Raw genomic sequence first — 14,391 nt, forward strand, 5'->3', positions numbered from 1 at the left:
CATCAGGGACACTTTGTTCATGAAGAAATAAAATCCCAAACTGAATTTATCAGTGTATTTGAAACTATACTGTTTTTTATCCTGAAATGTTATTTTCAGCTAAATCTTGAAAGGATTTTCTCAGGGCTCTCCTTGATACTACCCTACCAGATATAAAGCCTGAAACTCAGAGAGAAAGTCCTTGGAAATCTGAGGAACACAGAAAGGGTACTACATGGAGGACATTCTCCATTCACCTCTCCTTAATGAGGTAACCATTTGCTGAGCAAGCAGAAATGAAAATGAGGCACTTAATTGTTATTCTACACCTCTAATCTGCATGAAGGCATAGTTCAATACAGCATAAGTCTGGACTTTCTGTGCTGAATCCCACACAAGACTTCGAGAAATTGATTTTCAATGGCCCCCACAGCCATATACAAAATCCAAAAATCTTAATGAATTAAATCCTAGCACCTCTGAAACAACAGAATGGATTTTCAGAGCTGCAAAACCCTTGGAAATGGCCCTTACAAGAACAATGAAACTGTCACGAACCCAGAAGCAATCTTTTTCTTGATCCAGCTAACCCTGAAATATTGAAATTCCATATCCAGTGACTCCAAATTGTTCTGTGGGATTAATTATCAGAGCTGCTTAATACCAACAGTGATATATGGAAATATCTTCTAATCTACAAAAAAACCCCTCATGTTACAGATAAGTACCCTGTAAGTAAAAAAATTCCATGTATTTTCATGCTCCAGTTGCTTCAGCTGTGCTTGTTGCATAAAGATTGTGCTCTAAATAAGATGTCTACAGTGAAGCAGTAGGTATTTATCCTCTGATTTTCACTATAGATCTATTTAATGAAATACAATGAAACATGACTAATAGTAAAAACATTTTCTCGCAGGAGTTTCTTTTTGTGACTATGGCTTCCACTGGTTGCAGATGTTCCTAGTAGCTCAAGAGTACTTATTTGAACCCTACATCTGCAGTTTTTTAAGACTTCTACATCTGCTAATGTCTGTGGCACCTTGAAAGAAATAAACCAGCAAGCATAAGACCACAGGTTCTTGCCTGTCTTCACAGCAGCACAATCTGGAGAAGGCAGGGTGCAAACCTAAATGATGGAGGATGGGATAAATTTCATAAAGAGGTCCTGCAAGAATAATGACTAGCTGAAACAGCCAGAGATATTTATATCCATGCAGCAGAACAGCTGGTAAATAGAGGTAATGGGAATTCCTTAAACTTCCATGTTAAACTGGCCTTTGAAAACAACTACTCCTTGATGTGTTATCTGAATTTTCATGCTATACAACTGTGAATAGTGCCTGGGCTAATAAGAGGCACAACTAGCTGGAATTTTTCCTTAAAGATCAATTTTCCATTGGGAAAATGTGAGTTCTCATTGAAAATTAAGTGTACTCTCAATATATCTCATTCAATGGATTTCCTTGACCTGTTCCTCCCCTCTTGTTCTGCACCTACATATTTTTACAATTTTTACCTAATGTTCAAGGGCATTAGGGATTACTGAAGTTTTAATCTGACAAAGCCAGAAACCATGCAATGATAGTTATACGATTGCCATGGTTAAAGCTCTAACAAATTTATCACACCTGATAAAAATGAACCTTTTATATATATGCATTGTATCATTCATCTAAACCCGTGTCTATCCCAATGTAGCTGAAAATGCATCACTGATTGCCTTGTTTTTGAATGGTGTGCTCATTTGTCTACTGCTGTCATCTTTATGATCTGAATAGGCCTCCTCTTCCTTAATATTTAAGGGGCTGAATGATAACAATACAGCCTCTAAAGCTGGGTCTGCCATCTATAAATTATCTTCTGTCAAAACCTTCAGTTTACCTCAGTATTCTGATAGGCATCTTGACAGACTGTGTAAAGTTTTTAAAGGTAGATATGGAAGAAAACCTGCAGTGTCTCCCTTAGTTGTTACATACGTACTTCAAAGAGAAAGACTTCAAAAATTTATTTCTTTTGATATGGTGGTTAAAAAGACTTGCAATGCAGTTTGTATTCTGCTGACTATTCCTGCTCCGGGTTAAAGGGCAGTGGTAAGGATTCATTTCCTCTCAAATACAACTTTTATGTAAAGTCCAAAACAGCCTTATCTTTGGTCATTTAAAAACAGCAACTTTCAAAAACTCACTCCTCCTTTAGCGTGTGCCCCTGCAGTGCCTGGGAACAGTGCTTGTTGAGGGTCACAAGGATGCGAGGCTTTCAGAACTTTCACTCTGGATCAGAGGAAAAATGTAAGGAGAGGCACTGCTAGCTCACATGAAAGAATGGACCACTAAAATAGGGTTCATTGTCTGTGACCATCAAGACTTCCTTATCCCCTAAATGTGCAATCCAACACTGCTTAACTTAGTTTATAAGAAACTTTGACCACAAGGGACGTGTTGGTTAGTAGTTTGGTTTACATATATCCACAGTGACTAATTCAGCTGAGTCTGCTTACCGGAGCAATGAGTTAGTCTCTTTATGGTACGTTTGTCTTCCTCTTGTGCAATTTGCTTTGGAATTCAATGTTTAAAATAAGATTTCTCTTTTCAGAAACACATTCACCCACACAGCCTGCATTAAGTTTGCCAACAATTAACTAGTCAATCTGTCTGAAAAATAATAGCATATGTTTTAAGGAAAAAAATATTTCTATTTAAATATAAAAATTCAGACTAAACAGCATGATTTGTTTTTGCCACATACTATACACATTTGTTGAAGACAACATGACCTGGGTTTTGTGATGGTCAATTATAAGAAAAATGTGGTTAAAACTTAAGGGCAAAGAGCTTACTCTCACGATCAATCTTATCAATCAAATCAAGTTTTGTTGTTGTTGTTGTTTTTTTGTTTGTTTTTAAAGAAAAAATGTTTAACAAGTTTGAATAACCTTGCATTTCCATTGATAGCAACTTGAAACATGGAAGCCTTCAACCATAATGGATTTCTTGCATGTTGATTCTGTCCATTCATTTTGTATAAGTCTCCCAAATATAATTTTAAAAAGTGAATCAAATCACATTCCATTTCAGTCATCAACCATCACACACTGGGCCAAGACATTTCCTAAATAGATTCTGCATTATAGGTCTCCAACACAGCTTGAGAGAAAGCAGCTTGTGGATCCATATCAAATTCCAGGAGGCACCACCACATAGGATGATGTTTGCAGAATAAATAGTGCTGTAAACTTGTTACCACGACTGATCTCTTTTGGACCGTTCCTAGATTTACTTTCTTAATCTTAAACTTTTTTTTTTTTTTTTTTGACATTTGATGTTCTGGAATCTATGCCTGAATAAATCTCCATGCCCTTTCTAGTTGATATAACTAATCATCTTTCTGCAAATCTACAGAAGAGAACGAAAACTTCAGTACTAAACATTTTGAGAATACTTAATGTCCTTTCTATATGCAGATGAAGTATGTTTGCCATTCTGTGCTATAGATATCTCAGGGATGAAGAACTTGGTTCTTCAAGATGTTAAGCACTCTGGCCATAATTTAACATTTTGTATGCTCAAAGCTCAGCATATAAGGAGTCAGAGAGTCAGCCTCACTTATTCCCTGGCACTGCAGACATTCCTCAGAGTTGGGGTGTATTGGAATGAGATTACAAGATCAATAGCGATTCAGCAGTATCAGCTGAAATTAGTGTAATAAAATGCACAAAACTGTAATCATACGGTTTTAGCAGTTCTCTTATTTAGGATAGCAGAAAATACTCCCAGTCTTTCTAGCATTCAAAGGGCATCATTATACAGCTTAGGCACTTCAGAATTGCTTCAATTAAAATTATTTTATATTTACTTTAATTTCTGAATTGTCTAAAACTGATTTAAGAATTTGTTAGTTCTCCAACAGCAAATGGGCACAACTGTGCAAGACCTATTATGCCTGTGACATTACCAAGCAGAATTTTGCCTGGTACAGCACGTATTATTTTTGAAGATTGAAATGTACTGTTTTAAGAGAAGAACAGACTCAGTTCCAAAATGTAGGATTATATCACATCACAAGCTAATGATCTGTATTATCACGCCACAAATACTTCATTTTTCATCTCTCCCTCCATGTGATATTTATCTGATTAAAAAGAACGATGAAAAAAAGAATAAATATAAGCTGAATGGAGAGCTGCATATGTTGACAAACTGTCATGACCTTTCACATTGTAATTGACATATAAAATTTTCCAAGACTTTTTATTCAATTGAGAAAATGAATTAGCATTTTGAAAATAAATACAATGTTTATAGAAAAGATGACCCCAAAGAAAAGTAAAAACCACTTGAAATTTTATAAACAAAATTACATTTGAAATGTTATATAAACCTATATATATATAAATCTGTGTGTATATATACATACATATGTACATCCACATATTTGCATTTATTTTCTTAGTTTTAATTATATTCATTGTGATATTCCTTACATAACATGATATTATGATACTCCTTTTTGTAATGACATCAACATGTCAATAGAAATCCTCTCAAGATTTTTTTCTGTTTTTTAAATAATTGCTGCATCCTGGCCTAATCCTGCTTTGGACTGCATCAGCTGGTCTTCAACAAACATATCACTCTGATACCCAAAGGATACTCCCAGTGTACTGAAAGATACTCTGAGTCTACAGCCAGCCAAACTCCTCTCTCATCTGAAGTTATTAGAGCTGCTGAAAGGACAGGCTGTCTGAGAAAAAGCACAGCTTTCTGACCATATTATTGGAAAATGATTTTTCCTCAGTCAGTATTATTTAAAAACAAAACAGAGAAAAAATAAACAACCATAAAAAGTCCACCCACCAGCCAAAATGAAAAATTGTAGTCCAAATCGGAGGTACGACAAAAGAAGTTATAAATAAATAAAATACAAAGCACAAGTTTGTACTACATAACCCCAACCTTATACTTTGGAGTAGCACACTCTTCAATAATGCATAAAGCTATAAAAAAGGTACGTGTGTGTTTATAGACATAACTTACCCTAGCTGAAGTTTAGGTCTTATATATCATGAATATAGCCAACATTAAACAAGAAATCAAAAGATATAAAACTAGTATAAGATGAAGTTCTCCATTAAAGTACCCTGAAGTCTGAACGATGTCAATCTGTATATCCTTTGAGCAAGCAAATATTACAAAAATCCACCCTCAGAAAGAAATGGCAGAAAGAAAGTGAGGCAAAGGGTATTCAGTCCCAGTTTTATCTATTATTCAGAAAACCTAAAAGCTTTAGGTAAGTCAGATAACATTAAATATCATGTAACATATTTTGCCTCAAATCTTTGTGTTCGCTTTCAACCCACATTTATTTCTTTCAAGCTATTTAAATCATTTAAACCTCAATCTGCTTTAAAAGCCTTTCTGTCATTGCTACAAACCATTTCTTTTAACATGGCATTCTGATCCAGCAGAGTTGGGTATTCAGATTGGAAAAGTGTTAAACCAAATCAATATAAATGGAGAATTACAGGTTGGGTTACGATGTACCACATAGTTTTCCAAAAACTTCAACAAAATATATTGTATGGAGCTGCACACCGATACTGCCATAAGGTCTAATCCAGAATTCCTCTTTAGAGGGTAAATCAACTGAACAAGTTATCTTGGGTCAGCTGAGCTGCAGTAATAGTCTTGAGTGTACAGCCATAGCCTTGTGCAACCAAACCTACTCAGGCTTCTTATTTACAACATCTAACTCTTTCCCAAATGTTGTTGGAATTGCTCAAACTGTAGAGTGTTTGCTTTATGCAAGTGCTGGCTTCCCACTATGACCACAAAATTATTCTCCAGTCATAAAGCACTTTCTTCTGGGTCATGGTGCCTGAAAGCTTAATATTTTCCACAACCATTAGAAGTAAAAGGCATCTTCAGTCTAACAGGCTCATAGGTGTTGCAGACCTGAGTAATCCCACCAAAGGTAGAGGAGCCCACCCACCACCTTTTGCAACCTCTGCTAGTGCCAAGGCACCTCGGAGATCCTGCACCAAATGCTGTCCTACTTCTAATAAGTATTGGCCCATGTCTGAAGTATTCTCTGATGTTCTTTTGAGACAATATTCCTGTTAAATCCTTCCTTCCACATGCCCAAAGAGATAAAAAAAATTCTCAACTAGCTGCAAAATACGCTGACCTGCTTAAAGATTATGCCAGTTCCATTCTGCAAGCAGCAGTGTAAGGTATGTAGGAAGAAGAAAGCTCTAGTTGAGAAATGAGCAACTTTCATATTGATTTAAAGAATCTTAAGATACTTATCAAATAGATTATTCATCAATTCATCTTTCTTGAAAATGAAGCTCCTTTTGAACTATCACAATCTAGATTTATTTATGGCTTGATTTCTTTCTCCACTTCTGAGAAAAACCTGTAACTTGATGAATTTCAGCTAAAGCTACCGATTCTCAAGAGCTTTGACTGTCAGGTGTGAATTTACCATGCCTTGATTTCCTCATCTCTTTAATGTCAAGAGGGGGCAAAATACTTAGCAGGTTTAGGTAGCCATAATTTCTTGATTTCCAAAGAACACACTCCACTAACACACCCATCTCACAGGCAGCACAGTGAAACACAATCATCATCCATGCACATTGCTTTAGGAACACTAGGTGAAAGTGCCTTTGATCAAAAATGTAGTCAGAGCATGCTTTTCAAAATATTCAACTCCCACTGATACTCTTCCCACCAGCTTCCCACCACTTCTACACTGACTCTTCCCACCAGCTTTAAAGAAAACAGATTTAGGCCAGCACTGAACACTTTCAAAAATCCAAATCTGAAGGAGAATAACGCCATGTGGGCACTACTTCTTGAATGAAATGAAACAGGAAAATCAGGTCTGACTAAACACAGAACTACTACAATTTACTTAAAACCACACTTGAACATTTGTTGAGCTTTAAATATTTTTTCCCCCTCAATTAATTTGCCATTTTTCCCTGCTTCTCAAATGCTGAGCCAGGAGCTGGACTGCCACAAGTGTTGTTTCCATGGCATTTCCAGTCTGACAGGAAGCCAGAAACATTAGAAAGCTCATGAGACAGCCTGCTTTCAGGAGTTCTCAAGCAAATTTTGGCTGATCCAGGATGCTTTGATGACTTCAGAAAAGCATTCAAACTGGGGCATATCTCATCGCCAAGCTAAGCCCAAACCCAAGAAAAGTTTGCCTGTTAAACCAATGTGACTTTCGGGAGGCAGGGGTGGGCAAATATTTCCTACAGTTTCTAATAAGCATTTTAAGATCGATGAAATAGAAACAGTAAACAGTAGAAAGAACGTATCGAGAAATACATGATCATTGCTTTCCACCTAAAGTTTTCATACTTTACTGAAAATCCAGCTCTTCTGCTGTACAAAAGCATTCATTTGTGTGAAATTAATTTTGGTAGGGTTTAATAGTGTGTTTGTTGGGATCTGTGTTCTGGACAGGGTATGCTTCTACATAGATTTATTTTGGTTTTCTATATTTTACGCAAACCAAGCATGACCTCTAAGTTCCCAGGAAGACGCCAGTGTAACCTTTAGAATGTAGGCTTTTCCACCTATGTACCTGCAAGAGCAAAGCTAAAAATTTACAGTTAATCTTTGCATTTGTAATTCACATTTTCATTCCTGTTACAGATGCTTTCTTTCTGCAAGTTAGTTACTACCTTGTTATCAAATTTTCCTTGAATGTCAAATTGAAACCACAAAAAAATAATAGTTCATTCCTTCAGAACACTTGTATCTGAGGTGCCAAGTTAAGAGAAATTTGTTATAGCAATAGCTTGCAGCTTGAGCACTCAGGTAAGTAATGAATTTTCCTGGATATGCAACAATGTCGGAGAAGCCCATAACCTGACTTGAGAGAGATGAATTTATAGAAAATTTCAGTTTCACCCTAACTCGGGTTATCAGGAAGCCATTCACATGCTTCACTCTAAGCAATTTAGAGCCTCAGCTACCTCTGCTGGCCAGAGGCAAATACATAAATGCACTTGTTTTGTACCCTCTGCTGCTGCACACACATCCCGCTTTACTTGCTCCTTCTGACCAAGTTTTCCTTACCACCTCCACATGCATTTAATGATTTAAAAGGCTCATTGCAGTCCAGTGCCAATGCTGCTAGAAACATTCCCAAATATCAGTAACGCTTTCAGGACAGAGCATATGAATATCCCTTCCATCTGGCTGAGTTCACGCCTGTCTACTCAGCAGAAGCACTCAGACTCTGACCCAGAAGATTCACTGCAGCTACACTTTTCACAAAAGAGAAAATTTTGAGACTCTGTTCAGTTCCTATTCCTCCCCAGACAGTGTTTATGCCATGAGAGATCAGTTTCTGATTTAGTGCTATTGCATGGTGTGGACAGTCTGGAGGGTCTAAATAGCTTTTTGCTTCTCCTGCCTCCACAGCAGACCTGCATCTGTGGTAGAACAAGAGAAGATGCTAAAGCCCACTGTCCTCTTGCTGGTCTTCCCCAGTGCGTGTTACATTGCTTGGTGTAGCCAAAAGTAGACTGTCAGGAGGAGAGTGGAGCAGAGGCTGTGAGTGGAATCTGTCCCCCTGGCAGAGGGGCAGGGACAGGGTGACATTGCCTAGATGACCCCCTCTGCCCAGGTGGGCTCAGTGGAACAAGAGCCACAAGACAACAGGAGTGGGTTCATGTGCCTGGCATGGACACTGTCCACTTTACAGTTTGGGTACATGTATACTTTTTTCAGTAGCACCGTCTGAAAACTGAGGTCCATACGAGTGGCTATGGGGTCACTGCTGGAGAGTAGCTACCCACAGCTTTGTAGTACTGCTTGCTCTAGTGCCTGGCTCAGAGGTGTGCAGAGCTTGCAGAGACACACCCCGCAGCTCCTCCTCAAATCCGTAAACCAACTGATTTAATCGACGTTATACATGCCCTATTTTTCTAACCCCCAAGACCTACTTTCTGTCTTCATGAAAGACACCTTCTTTGTAAAAGGAAAATATATAGTTTCAGATACAGATTTTTCTTCCTGTTCTTGGTGGAAGCAGAACTAATTAATTGCCTGCTATAGGGCCTCGATAAACAGGGGAAAAAAAAAAAAAGAAAACGCCAAACAACAACAACAACAAAATGAATGCATTCATTTACCTTTCTCTCCATGAAGTACTGAGTTCATCATTTTCTGTAAATCAGAGACAAGTTGAACGCTAAATGTGATTCTAGCTTCTCAGTGGAGATATAACAAACTATTTTCTGGCTCCAAATCTCAATCAAGAAAATACATATGCATGTTTGTATTTCTTATTAGATCAATGTCAAGATTGCTTTCTTTTTTATTATTATTATTTCAAAGGAATAAGAAAACTTTTTTTTTTTCCACAATTTACTGCAAATAATAAGTTCAGCTAGAACTCCCCATTGACTGCATTATTCAGGGTCACTACAGTGAATTCAGGATAGCAACCGTTTTCCTTCTTAGAAATCAGACATAGTATATTACCAAATCTTTAGTTTTATTAGCTGCATCACAGATCCCAAAGAGACCTCAGCACAGTTAGTTTTTCTTTCTGCTGTGTAAAATGCCCCTGGCTTCTGATGTACGTGCTACTTCATTCTGCATGTGAATTTCTTATTTCTAGCTCAGAACCATGGCCCTCTTTTCCTGAATGGCCTTCAAAGCTCATAAAGCAGGACAATTCTTTCAAATAAATATGTTGATTTTAAGAGCACACTCGTAGTTCAAAAGAACAGTTTGGCTTTGGAGCAATATTCCCTGCTATCGTCTCACAATCTGAGCAGCGAGATGAATGTTGCTGAATCTAACATGTGGTTACTCATCGCAAGGTATAGCTGCAAATTTCACACAGCAGGACTCCTTTGTCAAAACAATCCTCTGCTGTGAGAGTCTTTTCTGTGGGAGCTCCACAGGGCTCTGAGGCTGAGTACTTTGACATTTAAATCAACTTCTCTCAGTTCACATCTCATTTTCGTCTCTCTACACTGAGCGGGTTAGCTCTGGAATTGCACAAGCAGAATGTTTGCTCCTGTTCCACCAGCTCACATGGGCTGTTGCGGTTCTCAGTTCTCCAGCAATCCACTCCATGGAGAGCATTAAGTAGACCAGTGCAGAACCCAGGACAGCTCCAAAGACATTTTACACCCAGAGAACAGTTTGACATTTTGCCTGAGCCTAGTTGCTTTCCTTCAAATATAACACACACACACAGTGTGTGTTCAGTGCTTAGTCTGTATGTGAGAACTACTGAAGAGATATATTTTCAGCATGAAAACTTGCTAATTCCATAGAGAAAAACATTCTTATTCTTGTTTCCTTGTTATTAAGTTCTAAATAGATGAACTATGTGTTTATTAATTTTACTTAAATTTATAGTTAATTTTGAATCAAATCACAGAATCTGACTGCAATCATTTCTGGGTCAAAAAAAATCCCCAGGAAAAACTCTCAGAGATAGACCAAACTAAGTGTCCCTTCTATTGTGTCCCTGCAGGTCAGATGCATTTCTAGTATACCTTGAAAAAATCATGGAGAACTTTTGACTTTGAAGACAACAATCTTGTTGAAGTAGGGTAAGAAGTTAGTGTGAAATTGCCAGGGACAGAACTGTAGCGGTTCACCTATAGATTTGTGAGTGGATGGTCTTAGAAAAAATATATTAAAAAATGACACTAGTAAAATTGATTCAATCTAGTATTGAAAATTTAAATTTTTAGATACAGAAAGAATTAAAATATTTTTGTAAGGAAAATATCTTTAGTCTTATGGATATATGCAATCTCATTGTAGCAGAAATAAGCCTATGAATATAGATCAATATATGGAAAAATATATAACAACAATTTTCTTATGAAGAGAGAAGTTGTTGCAAGTGAAAGAGATATTGCTATAGGTTGGTTCAACAAAATACGGAGAACATGCCAAGTAGACTAAAGGACCCTCAGAATCTATAATTTTAACTGTAAAGAGAGTCTGTATAATTACACTGTTGTTTTTTTTTCGTGTGTGTGTGTGTGTGTGTTTGTTTTTGTATTTTAAAACACAGAACAATTGAGCCAAATGCCATACCTGAAAGAACAGTTAAAGCTTCTTAAGAAATATATTGCCACAAAGAAAAATGATGAAAGTTATATCAGATATTGAGATGTGATTGTAAACAGTTTTTCTGCAAGTGGGCAATCTAGCAACAGTAGTATAGATTTAGATGGGGAAAAAAAAAAGAAAGAAAATTGACAAGGAACAAGGAAATGGACGTGAATCCATCTGTTCATATTTCAAGAAATAGCTCACCACAAATATATCTGAAAACTCACTGAATTTACCAGAACAAATTGCTCCAACAATGGTAAAAGATATTTCTTTATTTTAAAATGTTAATAATTTATAAGTTATAATAACTATCTAATAATAATCACAGATAAATGTAATCATCAGATTGTCTAGCAGAACAATAACCCATGGAGTTCATAACTGATGAAGGAAAAACAATACTCATTGTTAACAAGCGGTGCTGACAAAGCAAAAAAAAAAAAAAGTTTAATTTACAAAGTATGATGTCTTGTGTAAAGAAAAAACCCAACCAACCAACAAAAAAAGCATCACAAAAAGAAAAACCTTGTAAAAGAAAAAAAAAAGAAAAAACATGTAAAATCCTGTAAAATACACGACTCTTCCAGCCAAATCCTTAATTATTTCAATAAGAGAACCATCCTTCTCCATTTCTAGTAATAACGAGTGTTGGATTATAACCCAGGAGGAGTCATTTCAGTGATTCCACATGAGCAAAAATTGTCATAGGCAATCTGTTTCAGAGCAGCAAAACTTTTTAGCGTGCATACTTTTCGAGAACATGTTATTTGGTGTCCATATTTTTCTTACTTTTAACTGTGCACTAAGACTGCAAAAATACTAGTTACATTCTACCCTCAGCTGCAAATATATGTATCCAGAACAGTCACTTTTAAGTGGAACATAGTAGAAGTGCCTTCTGTATCTGGACAGCGGTCTGTAGATAAACATTGAGAAAACATTCCATAAAGCTAATAAAACACTAAGACAAGTGTGTTTTTTTCTGTTGTTGTTGTTTTTTTGTTTGTTTTTTTGGTGCCTCTATTATTTTTTATAAGAGATTTCCCAATGTTTAAGAATTAACTCTATCCACATCAGGAAAACCCCATCCTTATACAAGTGTTTACTTAAGAGTTAATAAGTTAACAATATTAAGTTAACTCCTTTGGAGGCCTCCAGCACTATCATTTATTTATTAAAAATTGCCTTTACTTGTTGTTACTACAATCTAGCAGGATTTTTAATGAACTGTTTTACAATAGTTAAACAAATACAGAAAGGTAATAAAATAGATTAATTTTGTCATGTTTTTTAATTTTCAGCATTGATTATTCAACACTATTAGCGAGCATTTTTCCCATGGAAAAGATCACGCAACTCATTGCATTAAACATTAATTTTCTTGTTATTAAATTTATGTCTACACATATGTAAAGATTAGAACTTCAGACTAATCCACTTTAAAATTTTCCTCTTTTCATCCACCACTTCAGTAAGAATTCTTACATATCTCACCTCTTCTAAGTAAAACAAATGCATTTGAAACAGACACGTTAATTCCATTACCAGAACCCAGTCTTCATTTATATTTAGTAATAAAAATACTTAAAACAAACTACGCTATTCTTGAAATCCTACATATTCCTATGTATCTCCCTTTAATAGTTAACACCCTTACCACCCTTCTGACACAGAACAAACCCTTCTCTAACTCACAAAACCTAAGATTTGTAGGTCAGGTCATTACCTGAGAAAACACAACTTTTTTTCTGTACCTACATGCATTACATCCGTGTGAAGAAGTAACACAGCAAATCCTCACTTGGTGGCTCTGAAAAGAAGAAGAATGCAAGGAGCAAGGAATAGACACATCCCTAACTCTATCTTCTTCAGCTGAAGAACTTGGAAGACCATAGCTCATCAAGGTTTGGTTCATCAAGGCTACCAGTCACCACACACCTCACAAAGGCAGGTGACTGAAATTTGCATTTGGAGGTAGTTTACTAAGAATAGGTTTTAAGCTTCAAATACATGTCTATGTGAAACCTTAAAACAAGATCTTGCTTCAAGAGCAAGGGACATTTTGCTATGTCCTTGAAGAGCAATAGCCATAATTGTAGGGAGAGTATCTTTGTTAAAAGGAAACTAACTAAATTCCTATTCCAAAAAGCGTTATGGAAAGTCTTTACTTTGAAGTTGCCCATAAGAAACTATAATTTCCTGATTGTGAAACACCATTTCTGAGTGAATAATTCTCTCCCAGTTACTTTTATAAAATCTAAGTATTAACAATTCTGGAGCATATCTTTTATGTAATGAGGTACATAAAGTTTTTCTATATAAATTATGTACTTATATGAGCAGAGATGTAGTAAAGTCAGATAGAGAAAATAAGTCAGTGGTGCAAAGCCTCTAGGTAGCTTTCATTTCCATTTAATTTTCTGTGGGTACAGTTGTTGCATCTGTTTTTCCTCTGCTTCCCACTCCCACCAGTTCTTATTCTGTGCAATAATGTGAGGGTTCTATCTTAATTGTGTTTCAGGACAGCTGAAGGCATTGAAAATAAAGGCCAATAGTAAATGTTGCTGAATATTAGAACATAAGGATGTTTCAAAAGAAAGAAACAGGGTTTTTTTTTTTTTTTTTTCCTATCCTCTGAACATTGCTTGTTTTTAACTGCCAACATTGGGAGGAGGCTTCTGAATGGAAAATTCCTAGTGCGTATGATGATCCATTTTTCCTCTCCTTCTCTTGTTTGTCAAAGCCCTCAGTGTGTTGAACTGTTATCTCTCTTCTGTTTAAGATCTAGGATGATCTTAAGTAAGACAGATAGTCTGTCTTCAGTGCTGTGACATGTATCTGTTTATGAGTAATGAGTATCACTGACAGACTGATTAATAGTAATTTTATATTGTGGAAAGAAGCTAGAAAGGGGGACATTGTGTGGAATATTTATTAATGAAGTACAGTCAGCACTGCACAATGGAGAAAGACTTTTCGGGAAAAAAAGTGGAAAGATAAAGGGAAAACTGAAAAAGCTCCAGAGAGCATGGGAAGTAGGTGGCCAAGCAGAACAGTGTAGAAGGAGGAAGACGAATTACCACATGAATGAAAGGCAGCGAGAAGTGAACAAGAGATTCACATTAATTCATGTGCACGAAGGGCCTCTGATTAATTCTGTAATGCAGGTGAAGAACAGAGATGATCAGGGCAGTACTTCACTGGCAAAATAATGGTATATACTTAAAGGGGCAATCTTTATCTTGAGCTGAATTGATGAACACACATCTTATCTGTATCAGTAGAGCTATAGTCTGAGTCT

This window comes from Anser brachyrhynchus, assembly GCF_964034855.1.
Source record: "Anser brachyrhynchus genome assembly, chromosome: 14".
NCBI lineage: Eukaryota > Metazoa > Chordata > Aves > Anseriformes > Anatidae > Anser > Anser brachyrhynchus.